Source organism: Thamnophis elegans, chromosome 2 (genome assembly GCF_009769535.1).
Source record: "Thamnophis elegans isolate rThaEle1 chromosome 2, rThaEle1.pri, whole genome shotgun sequence".
In the NCBI taxonomy this organism is placed as follows: domain Eukaryota; kingdom Metazoa; phylum Chordata; class Lepidosauria; order Squamata; family Colubridae; genus Thamnophis; species Thamnophis elegans.
In genome coordinates, this window is record NC_045542.1 from 1,079,356 (window position 1) to 1,092,903 (window position 13,548).

General features: G+C 45.7%; 1 protein-coding gene across 2 annotated transcripts in view; it reads right to left on the bottom strand.

The window, feature by feature from the left end:
• KANK2 (KN motif and ankyrin repeat domains 2) overlaps positions 1 to 12,072 on the bottom strand; it is a 58,347-nt gene extending 46,275 nt beyond the window's left edge. The window contains exon 1 of one of the 2 annotated variants that reach the window (XM_032211434.1): positions 11,978 to 12,072. The gene's annotated coding sequence lies outside the window, so the exon portion shown is untranslated. The other variant, XM_032211435.1, reaches the window with a different exon arrangement.
• Positions 12,073 to 13,548: the final 1,476 nt, after the last annotated feature.

The following is a 13,548-nucleotide window of genomic DNA, read 5'->3' on the forward strand; positions in this document are numbered from 1 at the left end:
AGAAAGCAGAGATTGACAATAATGAAAGAGACTCAAAGCCTCCCATTATTGGTCTTCAGCTTTTGGATATTCTAGATCTAGGATTCCAATTATCTCAGAAATAATTTTAAAAAATAAACAAAACTGACCTTAACTGGTCTACATTATCTACTTGTCGAACCTGACTTGCTTTCCCTTTTTCATTTATATTAATACTTCTTCAAACAAACTTAAAAAAAAAAGGATCTAAACTTTAAAAGGACGTTTTAGAAGAGCTCCTGGTAAAAAAAAGAAAACAGCATTTACTTCTGTCTTCCTCGTCCTTGGACTCTGCTCATAGTCAGATGAAAGCTGACAGCATTATGGGATTCAGAAGATTTCCCCATCTCTCCTTGCTGTTTTCCCGAACTTGAGCGACTATAGCTCTTACTTTTTCCATGCTCCTATGCTCAACTTTGGAAGAGGAAGCGCTACCATAGGGTCCACCTCAACTCCAGAGGTAAAGTGGAAGGGGAAAATTTCTCTGTTACTACTTGCATGCAGTTTGTTTATTGGGGAATGGGTGAGATAAGATCTATTTTAAATATTTACATAAATTTGCATTTTGATGCAATATGCAAATGATAGGACAAAAAGTTGATATATACATATCATGGGAATATTATCCCTCCCAAGAGTTTCAGTGAATTCTTTTAAATAGAGAAGCAGGACATTATGCAAGATAGATATGCTAAAGCAGTGTTTCTCAACCTTGGAGACTTGAAGTCCTGGGGGATTCTGGGAGTTGAAGTCCATAGGACTTCAAGTCTCCAAGGTTGAGAAACACTGTGCTAAAGGCACCAATTCCTCTATTTCCTTTAAATGCTTAAACAGACTTATCTGTTTATTAGACTTATCAGTACAGCTCTGTTATCGAAAAGAACATCAATAGCTTACGCTTTTTTAAACTCCCAATTAATCTGAAAGGGGGGCCTGGGTAAGCGCTTAGAAGGCATGCACAAAGAGATAGATAGGTCATCTACCACACTTTTGCTATTCTGGCCTGCACAGCTCTGCACTTCGAAATCTATGCAGAAGTATTAGCCTCTTTAAAGCAGCTTTATCCAGCTCCACTCATACACATGGATGAAATTAGGTCTTCTCTGGAAGCCCAGCAGTTTAGGTGGATTCACCTTAAAAGTCTGCCCTTCTCAATCAGCCTCCTCCTATCCTTTCAGATCACGGCATAAGCCACCCCTCGCTTTCATATACTGAGATTATTTCATTATTATACTGAATAATACTGAGGATTATTTCAAAAACATTTGCTAAAGCTGTCTGGTTCTTAGGGTTGGGAATGCTAGTCTGAAGCTAAGTACTAGAGATAGAAAATAAGCCATTTAATATTCTTAATGAAACAGGATTATTCTCAAGAGCTCTTGCTAAAACATGCCCCGCTACAGTCTTCCAATGGGACCTTAAGCATCAACAGAGAACATTCAACTGAAGCTTCCCTGCTCCTCTACTTATAGATACATACATATAATATATATGAACAAATGGGGGAGAGCCTGCAAGTCAGTTTTACCCCCCAACAAACACCAGGACAATATAGGACAACTTCCATAGCTAGTCTATGAGCATAAACACACTTCAGTTGGACCCAGCAGGACCTTAACATGAGACGTACACATTGGCAGGGGAAACAGAAAACACCGTAGGACCCTCTAACAGAGAGAAACTGTCTGTCTCGCCTCTTGCTTTCAAAACAGAAACCTTAGACCTACTAAGACAGGCATGTACCTCGGTATCTGCATACACAGTTCTTGTTGTCTTCTCATTGTCTCCATGCTGTGTGTGAGCCCAAATTCTGAAGAAAATAAACACTTCGCTCGCTCTCTTTCTCCCTCTTTCTCATTTCACGAATTAATCTGCCTTAGCTAATTTACTGAACCATGATAATTAATACAAGCAGTTTTTTTATTTTTAAAACTAACAAAATACTAATTTTTGAATAATGCTTCTTTGCTATTAGAAAATAACTTGCAGCCTAGGATTTCTGGAGTTCCAGAATCCTGTGGTTAAAAAAAGAAATGATCTGTTACGGTCAGGAAAATGAATAGGAGTGGAGAGGGGAAAATGAGGATGGAAAATCAGATGTACAGAAGTTCAGTGTATCCTATCAGTGCTGATCTGTTAAGATAGATGGCAAATAAAACATTGTATGAATTTTATATTGCAGTTCAGTGGGATATAAGAAGAAGCAGAAATTAAAAGAGCTTTACAGTTCAAGTCTCTGCGGTCTTCCAGAAAGTCAGCCTTTCCTTACAGGCTGGATGTTGGATGCCAATGATTTTCTGGCTTGTGGTTAAGATGGTGAGATGTTCAGAACACTATGCCAAGTCAGAAGAAGGCAGCTTCTTGCTAGGCTGGTGTTGATACACACAGAAATGAATCTCAGAAAGAATGCATAGGCTCTGTTCCTCACAGCCAAACTAGGTACAATGTCATTCAGACAACTGATAATTTTTGTAATTTAAAAAAACAACAACCAAGGATTTGCTCTAGATTGGAATTGCAAGGGCAACACAGTTAAAGACATTTTTTCTTTACTCTCCTAGCACTTATGCTTTTTAAAAAAACCACAAAGATAATTGTTAATTACATTTAGCTCTGCTGCAGGGGTGGGTTTCTCGCCCCGTTCCAACCGGTTCGGTTGGAACAGGGCTGGCGGCGTCCTCGTGCACGCGTGCAGTGCACGCATGCGTACTAGCGTCTGTGCGATGCTCCAGCTGCTCCTGGAGGATCGCGCAGACGCTGTATGCGTCCTGCGCATGCATGGAAGCGCAGAACTCATGTGGGCGGGCGGGTGGACCCTTCGGCGTTCCTGGAAGTTACTTACTTCTGGGTTCGCCGACCAACCGGTTCGCGGGGACCGCTGCGAACCGCCTGAAACCCACCCCTGCTCTGCTGCTCATAGCCTTCTCCCAAAAAAGTCACTTACAAATCAGGCTGCACGTGATTTCTAAAGCACTGGTGACTCTGTGACTTTCCTAAGGTAAGAGGCCATTTGGGAAAATAGACAATCTGCACTATGTAGCTGGGCATGAAAGGAACAACTTTCTGAAGACCCACATCCTCTGAAATTCAAGCATTAATTGATCAGCCATAATTAAATGATTAAAGCTCAGAGCAATAACTGAAAGAATGGGTAAAAGAATTCCCTTTTTTTTGGCCACAAGCACTGCACCAATGTTTTGCAAGACTAGGAAGAAGTAACTGTCTAACGGTGCTTGACACGGAAGGTATTGTGCAGGCTGACTTGAATTCCCTCCCCCCTTCCATCTGCGACTGGATTAAAGACTTTCTGACGGAGAAGCCACAGGGAGGGTTTGGTCATTCATATCCACCTCCCTGAAGCTTAGCACTGACCCTCCTCAGAGCTATGTGCTCAGTCCCTACCTGTACACGCAGAATTGTGTATCTCCTGACCCATCCACTGTGATCATCAAGTTCGCAGATGATACCACCGTATTGGGCCTTATTACAGGTGGAGACACATCAGTGTATAGCGGGGAGGTTCAGAAAGTATCCACATGGTGCACAGGAAACAACTTGCACCTGGAGCCAAGATGGCGCAGTGGTTAGGGTGCGGTACTGCAGGCCACTTCAGCTGACTGTTATCTGCAGTTCGGCGGTTCTAATCTCACCGGCTCAAGGTTGACTCAGCCTTCCATCCTTCCGAGGTGGGTAAAATGAGGACCCGGATTGTTGTTGGGGGCGATATGCTGACTCTGTAAACCGCTTAGAGAGGGCTGAAAGCCCTGCGAAGCGGTATATAAGTCTAACTGCTATTGCTAACTGCTATTGCTATGCAAAGAAGCTGAACTTAATTCAATTAGAAGAGCGAGGAAAATCCTTAGGGATGACTGACCACTCTCAGACCACTCTCTACCATTGGGAAGGAGATACAGAAGCACAGCCAGCTGCGAAAGGAGGCTGAAGAACAGGTTTCATTCATCGGCTGTCAGAATCCTGAATGCAAAATAACATCATAACTAGGTTGTACGATGGACTTGCAGGACTGGCACAATGTGTAATATGATTACATTGGTGCAATAGGACTGTGTGTTTGTTAATATGATTTATTGGGTTAGGGATTTTCTGTCTTCACTGTGAGTCGTATTGTGTATTATGTTGCACAAAGGGAGGCTCAACTAATCTCATACATATGTTGTGCACTGACAATAAAGGTTTGAATTTGGTTTACTTGGAACTTTTCATTATGTTTCTTTCTCTATGCTTCAAGTTACTAAAGTGGATATGTGAGATTAAGTGCTAATTTAAATTTAGCAAAGGTTAAATTATGCTGGCCCCACCCCCAACTTCTTCCCACGCTGAAGGGCCAAAGGTGGGAGAGGATTGGATTTGAAGAAGTGGCTCCATCTGGCTTGAAAGAGTGAATTGTTTGATCTTGCTGAACTCCCAGAGCGCATTTATACAATGAGGCCCTTCAGCCAACAACTTTGGAACTGCAGGCCATGCTTTGTCCATGGGGAGGCTTGGGGAGGGAGCTCTGCAGATGGAGATTATGCATTACCTGAAGAATTGAGTTTTTCCCTTTGTGGTTTTAGAAGAAAGAGGTGTGACATCCTGGAGAATAATAGCAGCAAACTTTGGAAAGTCAGGCCTTAGACCAGTGGTTCCCAAACTTGGCAACTTTAAGACTTGTGGACTTCAACTCCCAGAATTCTCCAGCCAGCAGAGCTTGATATAAGTTGGAAATGATGGACCTGTAAATAATATCAACTGTATCGTTATTGCTTAATTCCTGCAGTGGCATTGCCCCAGGTTGACTAGCAAGGAAAGAGCTAATGATTGGTGAGGTACAAAGGGCAAGGCAATTGTCAGTCAAGTAATAAGGCAAATGTTTAAGAAAGATCACTTGCCTTTTAATTCTTACAGATTACAGATTAGAGCAGAGCTGGCTAGAGAATTCTGGGAGTTGAAGTCCACAAGTCTTAAAGTTGAATTCTGGGAGTTGAAGTCCACAAGTCTTAAAGTTGCCAAGTTTGGGAACCACTGCCTTAGACCAATCAAGCACCTCAGAAGATAATTGAATACTGAGCAGAAATGGAATAAAAGTGTATCCCACAATGTTATTTGAAGGTCAATTGCTGTTGCCTGAAGACATTCGTGGTGGTGGACCTCTGATTATTATAATACCCTGCTGGAGATGGAGCATGATCAATTCCCCTGTATCTTGTTTGTATCCTTCCCAAACACAGCCTTGAGTTTGCTGTCTTTTCTTCCCTTCTATTCTGTTAGTGAGATATTTACTGTCCTCTAAGCAGTAGATTGAAAGCTTTCCACTTCTCTCCCAGCACTAAGGTTCTTCTTGGCTACAAATGGGACAAGATCTGTGTTATTACCAGAGATGAACAAATGTCATTCTGAGGTCCCACCATCTCCTTCCCAGGAAACTTATTGGGGAAGAGGCGCTTCCTGCCCTGCTAATTTGTTATTATCATCTTGTCAAATATTCTGCAAACACCTAAGTTGAAAATTGCTTGAGAATCTTTTGTTTTCTTTCTGTGTTATAATCTTTGGTGGGAGATTGCATATCTGTAACTGAAATTCCTGCTAACGTAAATATATTGGGGGTCCAATTACAATCTTACAGCCACATGAAGCCACATAATTGTTTGTTAATTTACCTGATAAATGTAATATATTATAACATCAGATGCTGTGGGTTGAAGAGGAGAGATTGAAATTCAGGCACAGCCAGTTTTCTTTTCAAAGATTTCAAGAACGTGAAATCCTGTAGAAGGAAAGTAACCTTGTTCCACAAACACAATTTACAAGGAGAGGAGAAAGGTTTAGACCAGTGTTTCTCAACCTTGGCAACGTGAAGATGTCTGGACTTCAACTCCCAGAATTCTCCAGCCAGCATTCGCTGGCTGGGGAATTCTGGGAGTTGAAGTACAGACATCTTCAAGTTGCCAAGGTTGAGAAACACTGGTTTAGACTCATTGTGACAATTATCCCTGAATGGGTTTTTTACTTTATTTTTTTAACTCGGTAAAAGTTTTTATAACTCTGTAAGCTGCCATTTAGGGAAAACCGCAGTGTTACAAAATATTGCACCATTTAGCACGGACCCCTCAATAAGGAGCAGTTTGCCCTAATCCGGCATCGGCATGGCCCTGCTGTATTCCTACAACATTGTCCTCCTTGGGTAAGCAAGCCAACATTCTTCCAGCTCTGACATAATACAGCTCACACAGCAACTCTTCAATTTGGCAATTTGTGATGGTGGAGCCTTGTGGGCTTGGGATGGGGCCATTTTTCCATTCACAACAACTCCTGCAACTCCTCCCTTGCGTTATAATCTGAATTTGAAGCTCCCGGGTGGATTTCACAGGGAACTTTGATCAGCAACACAATCTTAATTCTTCTAGATAATTTCACAATCCTTGCAAAACAAAACTGTGCAGCATGCACAATCAGACTTTATTTCTGCCTTTAGGCAAGTGATTAATTTCAGCAACACCGCATGAAACCTGTACTGTGGTTGCAAGTGTTGGGAAGAGCACTCACCTGCAAAACTACCTGTCCTGCCACCCCCACCCCCAGTTTCCAGTGGGAAATTATATATAGGAAAATTGCAATCCTGATAGTCAGTTTTCCTTTTATGCATACGATGATTCAGTTTTCCAGAAAATGACCAAATGCACATGCCGTGTATTAAAAGCACAGGGAGCAGCGGGATAAGAACACTGTACTCTTCCCTTTGGTTCAGGGAATTTTTGTAACTCCTTACTCAGTTAGACAGACATTTAAGGAATGGTTTTTCTTTTGGGTCTGTTGGATAAAGCACTGGTTGATCTCCAGTGGTTTCTAGCTGCACTTTCTAGTGCAGTGTTTCTCAACCTTGGCAACTTGAAGATGTCCGGACTTCAACTCCCAGAATTCCCCAGCCAGCATTCGCTGGCTGGGGAATTCTGGGAGTTGAAGTCTGGACATCTTCAAGTTGCCAAGGTTGAGAAACACTGCTCTAGTGGCATGGTCTATTGAGCAGAAGGTCAAGATGGTGGTCATGGCAATGCAACCAAAATCTCATGAAAGGGGCTGCAACTTCATTCATACGGTTGCAACAACTACATCTAGTTTTTTTTAACTCTCCCTACAGATAAATCTCAGTATGGAGATGGTCACATAGGTCACTTCAAAATGCATTGAAGGAACTTGTTTCCACCAGGGAGTGAAACAAGACTCCACTCCATACTTGGCAGGCACTGCCGTTTTGACTGGTCTCTACAGAATAAGCAAGTAGCCTTATTCAGATGGCAAGCCTTTTCATGAAATCACTATAAACCCAGGAGGAGAAGAAGACCTCAGTGGCATTGCCCTAGAGATTAGAAAGGAAATTCTCTTGCATAGAAACAGATCCCAAGACTCTCTGCTCCAGAACCTTTATGACAAAGAGTGGTAAGAAATTGGTCTGTTCTCCAAGCCTATTTCAATTTAGTTTCTGAATGTTTCGTTACCAGACGTGGTAACATCTACAACAGGGTTTTCTTGTCCTATTTTCCTTAGCTTAGAAATGTCTTGTGTGTCAATCTGGTCAGTGGGTTGTGTGATAGTTGTTCACTTGGAGTTGCTCCATGATGTTACCTAGTCTGAATGAAACATCCAGGAACTAAATTGAAATAAGCTTGGAGAGCAAACCATTGCCAAAATCTAAAACCCAAGTTACAAGTATTTTCTATTATTTCAAAGATAAGAAATACCTATAGGAGGATCTCAAACTCACAGCAACTTGCAGCCTCCCCTGTTATTTATTTTATTTATTAATTAGACTTATATACCGCTTCATAGGGCTTTCAGCCCTCTCTAAGCGGTTTACAGATTTTTAGCAAATTGAGTCAGCAAACTGCCCCCACAGTCTGGGTCCTCATTTCACCCACCTCGGAAGGATGGAAGGCTGAGTCAACCTTGAGCCGGTGAGACTTGAACCGCTGAACTGCAGATAGCAGTCAGCTGAAGTGGCCTGCAGTACTGCACCCTAACCACTGCACCACCTCGGCTCTAGATAGATAGCTAGATAGATAGCTAGGTAGGTAGGTAGGTAGGTAGGTAGGTAGGTAGGTAGGTAGGTAGGTAGGTAGATAGATAGATAGATAGATAGATAGATAGATAGATAGATAGATAGATAGATAGATAGATAGATAGATAGATAAGAGATATGGATGGATGGATGGATGGACAGACAGACAGACAGAGATATAGAGATAGATAGATAGATAGATTTTTGATAGATAGATAGATAGATAGATAGATAGATAGATAGATAGATAGATAGATAGATAGATAGCAATAGCAGTTAGACTTATATACCGCTTCATAGGGCTTTCAGCCCTCTCTAAGCGGTTTACAGAGTCAGCATATCGCCCCCAACAACAATCCGGGTCCTCATTTCACCCACCTCGGAAGGATGGAAGGCTGAGTCCACCTTGAGCCGGTGAGATTAGAACCGCTGAACTGCAGATAGCAGTCAGCTGAAGTGGCCTGCAGTACTGCACCCTAACCACTGCGCCACCTCGGCCCATTTGGTGTGGCTTGTGCTTCACTCCTTCAGTTAAGAGAAGGGTGACCAGATCTGGGCAGAAACTACCCAATCCTGTGGAAGTGTGTGGATCTGCACACCTGGGCAGGCCAAGGAGTGTCTGTATTTCTACATCTGCATTAAGACGCTGTCATAGGCATAGCCAGAACCAGTCAGCTTAATTCTAATACTGAAGAGAGCAGGAATCTCACTTGACCCCAACTTGGTGCCTTTAAACTCACCCCCCAGCTTGGTTCCACACCCCAGCTAGAAAATAGGAGGCCAATAGCAGAGGCTGATCACTCGAGGAAAGCAAGAACTGTGGCCAGAAGAAGGGTATGCTCCCAACACATAGGAGGGCAGAACCTGAGGCCAGCCTGGGTGTGTGTGACAGCGTGGTCTTTGCTAATTGGTTCTCTGGGGCCAAGAGATGCTACCTTTTTACTCATTTTTAGAGCTCTCTCACACCTGTCGCCCAGGAGTTGCACCTGAAGGGGACCTCCACACAGGCCAGATTCTCCCATTCCATACCTGGCCGCCTTATTTACTTCCACACATTTCTAAGAGGCAAGACCCAATCTCTGGCTCCGACTGTCTGCTTTCTATCTGTCACACGCTTAGAAGGTTGTGGACAGGACGGGTTTGTTCCTTACAATTCTAAATCCCAAATGTCCCTCTTAACTATAATTAGAAAACACCAAACAGCAATTGTTGTTCTTCAATGCGACACGTTTTTAGTAAAGTTTAGCCTGCTTTCCATTAAGAGTAACCTGAAATTAAGCTAAAATTTGAAGAAATCACAGCCTTTTATGATCGGGTGGTACATATCATATTGAAAACAGGATCCTTCTGGTCCCATAAAGTAAACTGCTAATGTTTTTAATTTCTTGGCAGAATTGGAAATAATTTGCAACACAATTTTATCTGCTGTGGGTATAAATCCTGGTAAGTTTCAGATGATTAAGTTCAAAGGCTTTGTGTTGTTATCCAATTCAAACCAAATATTGGTGTTCTGGTTAATGAAAAAATATTGCGAGAAAAATTTGCACTGGATGGTGAAAAATATCTCTATTACACAGTGTGGGTGTTGCCGCTGTTTACATTTTTTTTTTTTAAAGTCATATTTAAAGGCAAACCAGGGTGCTTTTCATGATTAACATCTGAAAGGATTACAGAACTGTAGGTGTCTGGCTAATGGACTCGTCCTTGTAGGGGGGGGTCACACTTGATTTGATTGATTTGATTTATTTGGCTTGTATGCCGCCCTACTCCCGGAAGACTCAGGGCGGCTAACAAATAAGAAGGGAAGGGGGTACAAAATAAAAACAACAATTTAAAAATTCACAACAGTCATAATATCGGTTGGGGCTGGATAATTCAACAGCCCCAGGCCTGCCGGAACAGCCAGGTCTTAGTAGCTTTGCAGAAGGCCGGAAGGGTGGTAAGGGTCCGGATCTCAATGGGGAGATCGTTCCAAAGGGCCGGAGCAGCTACAGAGAAGGCCCTGCCCCGGGGGGTCGCCAGCCGACATTGGCCGGCAGATGGAATCCGGAGGAGGCCTAGTCTGTGGGATCTGATGGGTCTCTGGGAGGTAACTGGCAGGAGGCGGTCTCTCAAGTACCCAGGTCCGATACCATGTAGGGCTTTAAAAGTAACGACTAGCACCTTGAAGCGTATCCGGAGACCAATAGGCAGCCAGTGCAGCTCGCGGAGGATAGGTGTAACGTGGGTGTACCGAGCCGAGGTGGCACAGTGGTTAAATGCAGCACTGCAGGCTACTTCAGCTGACTGCAGTTCTGCAGTTCGGCTGTTCTAATCTCACCGCCTCAAAGGTTGACTCAGCCTTCCATCCTTCCGAGGTGGGTGAAATGAGGACCCGGATTGTTGTTGGGGGCAATATGCTGACTCTGTAAACCGCTTAGAGAGGGCTGAAAGCCCTATGAAGCGGTATGTAAGTCTAACTGCTATTGCTATTGCTATTGCACCCACAATTGCTCGCGCGGCTGCATTCTGGACTAGCTGAAGTCTTCGAACACTCTTCAAGGGCAGCCCCATGTAGAGTGTGTTACAGTAATAGCTAAGCTTTGGAGCTCTGGCTCAAGACATCCCTGCTCTAGAAAAGGAAGCCATCCTTGGGCACCTTTGCCAGGTTCGGGGACAAAGGGAGGCATTTAATATCATTGTTTATATATATATATTGTTTATATATATTGTTTATTTTGAATTGCACCCCCTCCCTAATGATTGTAAGCCGCCCTGAGTCCCCTCAGGGAGAAGGGCGGCCTATAAATCCTAATAAATACTAAATACTAAATACCAAAATTGTTGTCACACACTGGATGGGGCAAATGGTTGTCTGGCTTACCCCAAATTAACCGAGAACCAAAAGCCCCAGTCTTCCCAAGTGGCTCCTATTGCCCAGCTGGCGTTTGGGGAGGGGGATCCAGCAGGCACCCCCCCCTCCCCTCCTTCACTGCCCTGAGCAAGGTTAAAAGGAACCTGGCCTCTTGCTCCCCTCCCTCCTGATTTTACGCCTTTCCCTCCACCCGTGGAGCTCATGGTGGTCTTCCTGCCCCACCGCTTGTGGGCAAGCCAACTCCGGGAAATCCAAGATTCCCCTCCACCCTGGGACGTCCCAAGGCGATGTCAGCCTGACAGGCAGAGCAGGAAAAGGGGAGAAGACCGTTTGCAACCCCCGGCGTCCCCGTTCGCAGCGAGCGAGCGCGCAACTCACTCTAATCGCAGTGTTTCTCAACCTGGGAGACTTGAAGTCCTGTGGACTTCAACTCCCAGAATTGCAGTCTAATGGCAAACAGCTGTAGATGACCGCCGCCCCGCCTTTCTCCAGCCGCAAAACAGGCGCGGAGAGGCGACTGGAAGGAGGAGGCGGGCGGGCGGAGGATGTACAGATGATGTCGGTCCTTTTCGGCTCTTTCCCCAGCCCAGACTGGGGGGGGGGGCAGCGGGGAGGAGCAGCGACGTCCTTCCATTAAGCGCCAAGCCAAAGCGGCCGAGGGAGTTTGCACAGGGTTTAGGCGAGCGGAGAAGTTTCCCCGGGAGTTCCGAGGGGCTCCGCTTTCTCCAACGCCGCCCGAGGCCGGAGCGCAGGGAAAAGGGGCGGCCGGGATGAGCGGAGCGGAGGCGCAAGCGAGCCAGCGGGACCGGCGGCAGGAGGAGGAGGAGGCGGAGGAGGGGTCCGGGCTTACCTTTCGCGGGGCGCTTTGGGACCCTCGGTCCGCGGAGGCATTTCCCCGGCCGCGAGCGGGAGGGAGAGCAAGGCAAAGGCGGGGGAAGCCTCGGCAGAAGCGGCGCTAAGCTGGGAGAGGGGCGGAGGGAGCCCGCGGGCAAGAAGCGAAGCGGCCGAGCATCTCCGCGATCGGGCAGGGCCGGTCAACAGGGCCGGCGTACCTTAACGGCCGCTCCCGCCGGCGGTGCGCCGCTCCCAGCTCCAGCCGAGCTCCTCGCCAACGAAGCGGACTTGCCCAGCAGGGACCCCGCGGCTGGCTGAGACTCCGCCCCCGCCCGATCAGGCCGCGCCCCCTCCGTTGCCTGGGCCAAGCGAGCTGGAGGGGGGGAGAGGGGGAGAAGTAGCGGGTCTGCCTGACTCCACCCTCCGCGGGCTCCGAGCGGCGGCAGGGTCCCCGTTGCTAACCCCCCCCCCCAAGAAGATCCTCCCGTCTTCCGACCGTTGCATTTTACACGAAGGAGTCCTGGGGGGTTCCATGTCCCCCCCCCCATCGGTTGCATTCTTAGTGCAGTGTTTCTCAACCTTGGCCAGCATTCGCTGGCTGGGGAATTCTGGGAGTTGAGGTCCAGACATCTTCAAGTTGCCAAGGTTGAGAAACACTGTCCTAGCCACTGTCTTTCCACTGAAGAGGATGAAGGTATCTGAGGCTTTAAATCAGTGTTTCTCAACCTTGGCCACTTGAAGATGTCCGGACTTCAACTCCCAGAATTCCCCAGCCAGCATTCGCTGGGAGTTGAAGTCCGGACATCTTCAAGTGGCCAAGGTTGAGAAACACTGTCCTAGCCACTGTCTTTCCACTGAAGAGGATGAAGGTATCTGTTTTGAGGCTGTTGCTGGCTAGTGTTAATGCATATGTAAATTAACTACTGAATATGTAACAATCTGAGGCTTTAAATCAGTGTTTCTCAACCTTGGCCACTTGAAGATGTCTGGACTTCAACTCCCAGAATTCCCCAGCCAGCGAATGCTAATTACTCTAATAAATGTTAATACTTATATTAATGGAATATGTGCCACCAATGTATTAGTTGCACTATATCTGGACTGCAAATGTCTATCACAGTGTTTCTCAACCTTGGCCACTTGAAGATGTCCGGACTTCCAACTCCCAGAATTCCCCAGCCAGCGAATGCTAATTACTCTAATAAATGTTAATACTTATATTAATGGAATATGTGCAAATGCTGGCTGGGGAATTCTGGGAGTTGAAGTCCGGACATCTTCAAGTTGCCAAGGTTGAGAAACACTGTCTTAGTGGAAATGTTGTCTCTCAAAAGGGGGCTTGGAAAAACCGCTCTTCCTTTGGAAATGAGGAAAACATTCTCTGTCCTAGCAGCTTTTCAGCGCTTCTAGTAGGTAGCAGAGCCAGGTCTATTGCAGATTGTCATCGCCCCCCCCCACCCCACCCCATAAAATCAGAATGGAAAGGGCCATTTGTGTCTTCGGGTCCACTGTGCTATTTAAGTAGCGCTTAAGATTAAAGCATTGCAGGCTGTCCAGGGACCTTCTGAGCTTCCTCCTGTCAGGTGTTAAAGCCCTCGAAAAAATCCTCCTTACGTCATTCCGAAGATGAAGCATGAGCTCCACGTGGCCACTTTCTTCTGCATTCCTTATCCCATGACAGTTTTGTGCCATCTTCAGGCAAGCATTTCTTCCATCTTTTCACCCAAATCGCTGATTACAATTGTTGTTCCCAATTCGGGTCTGAGCCTGGTGCCGAAGCCAATGAGGG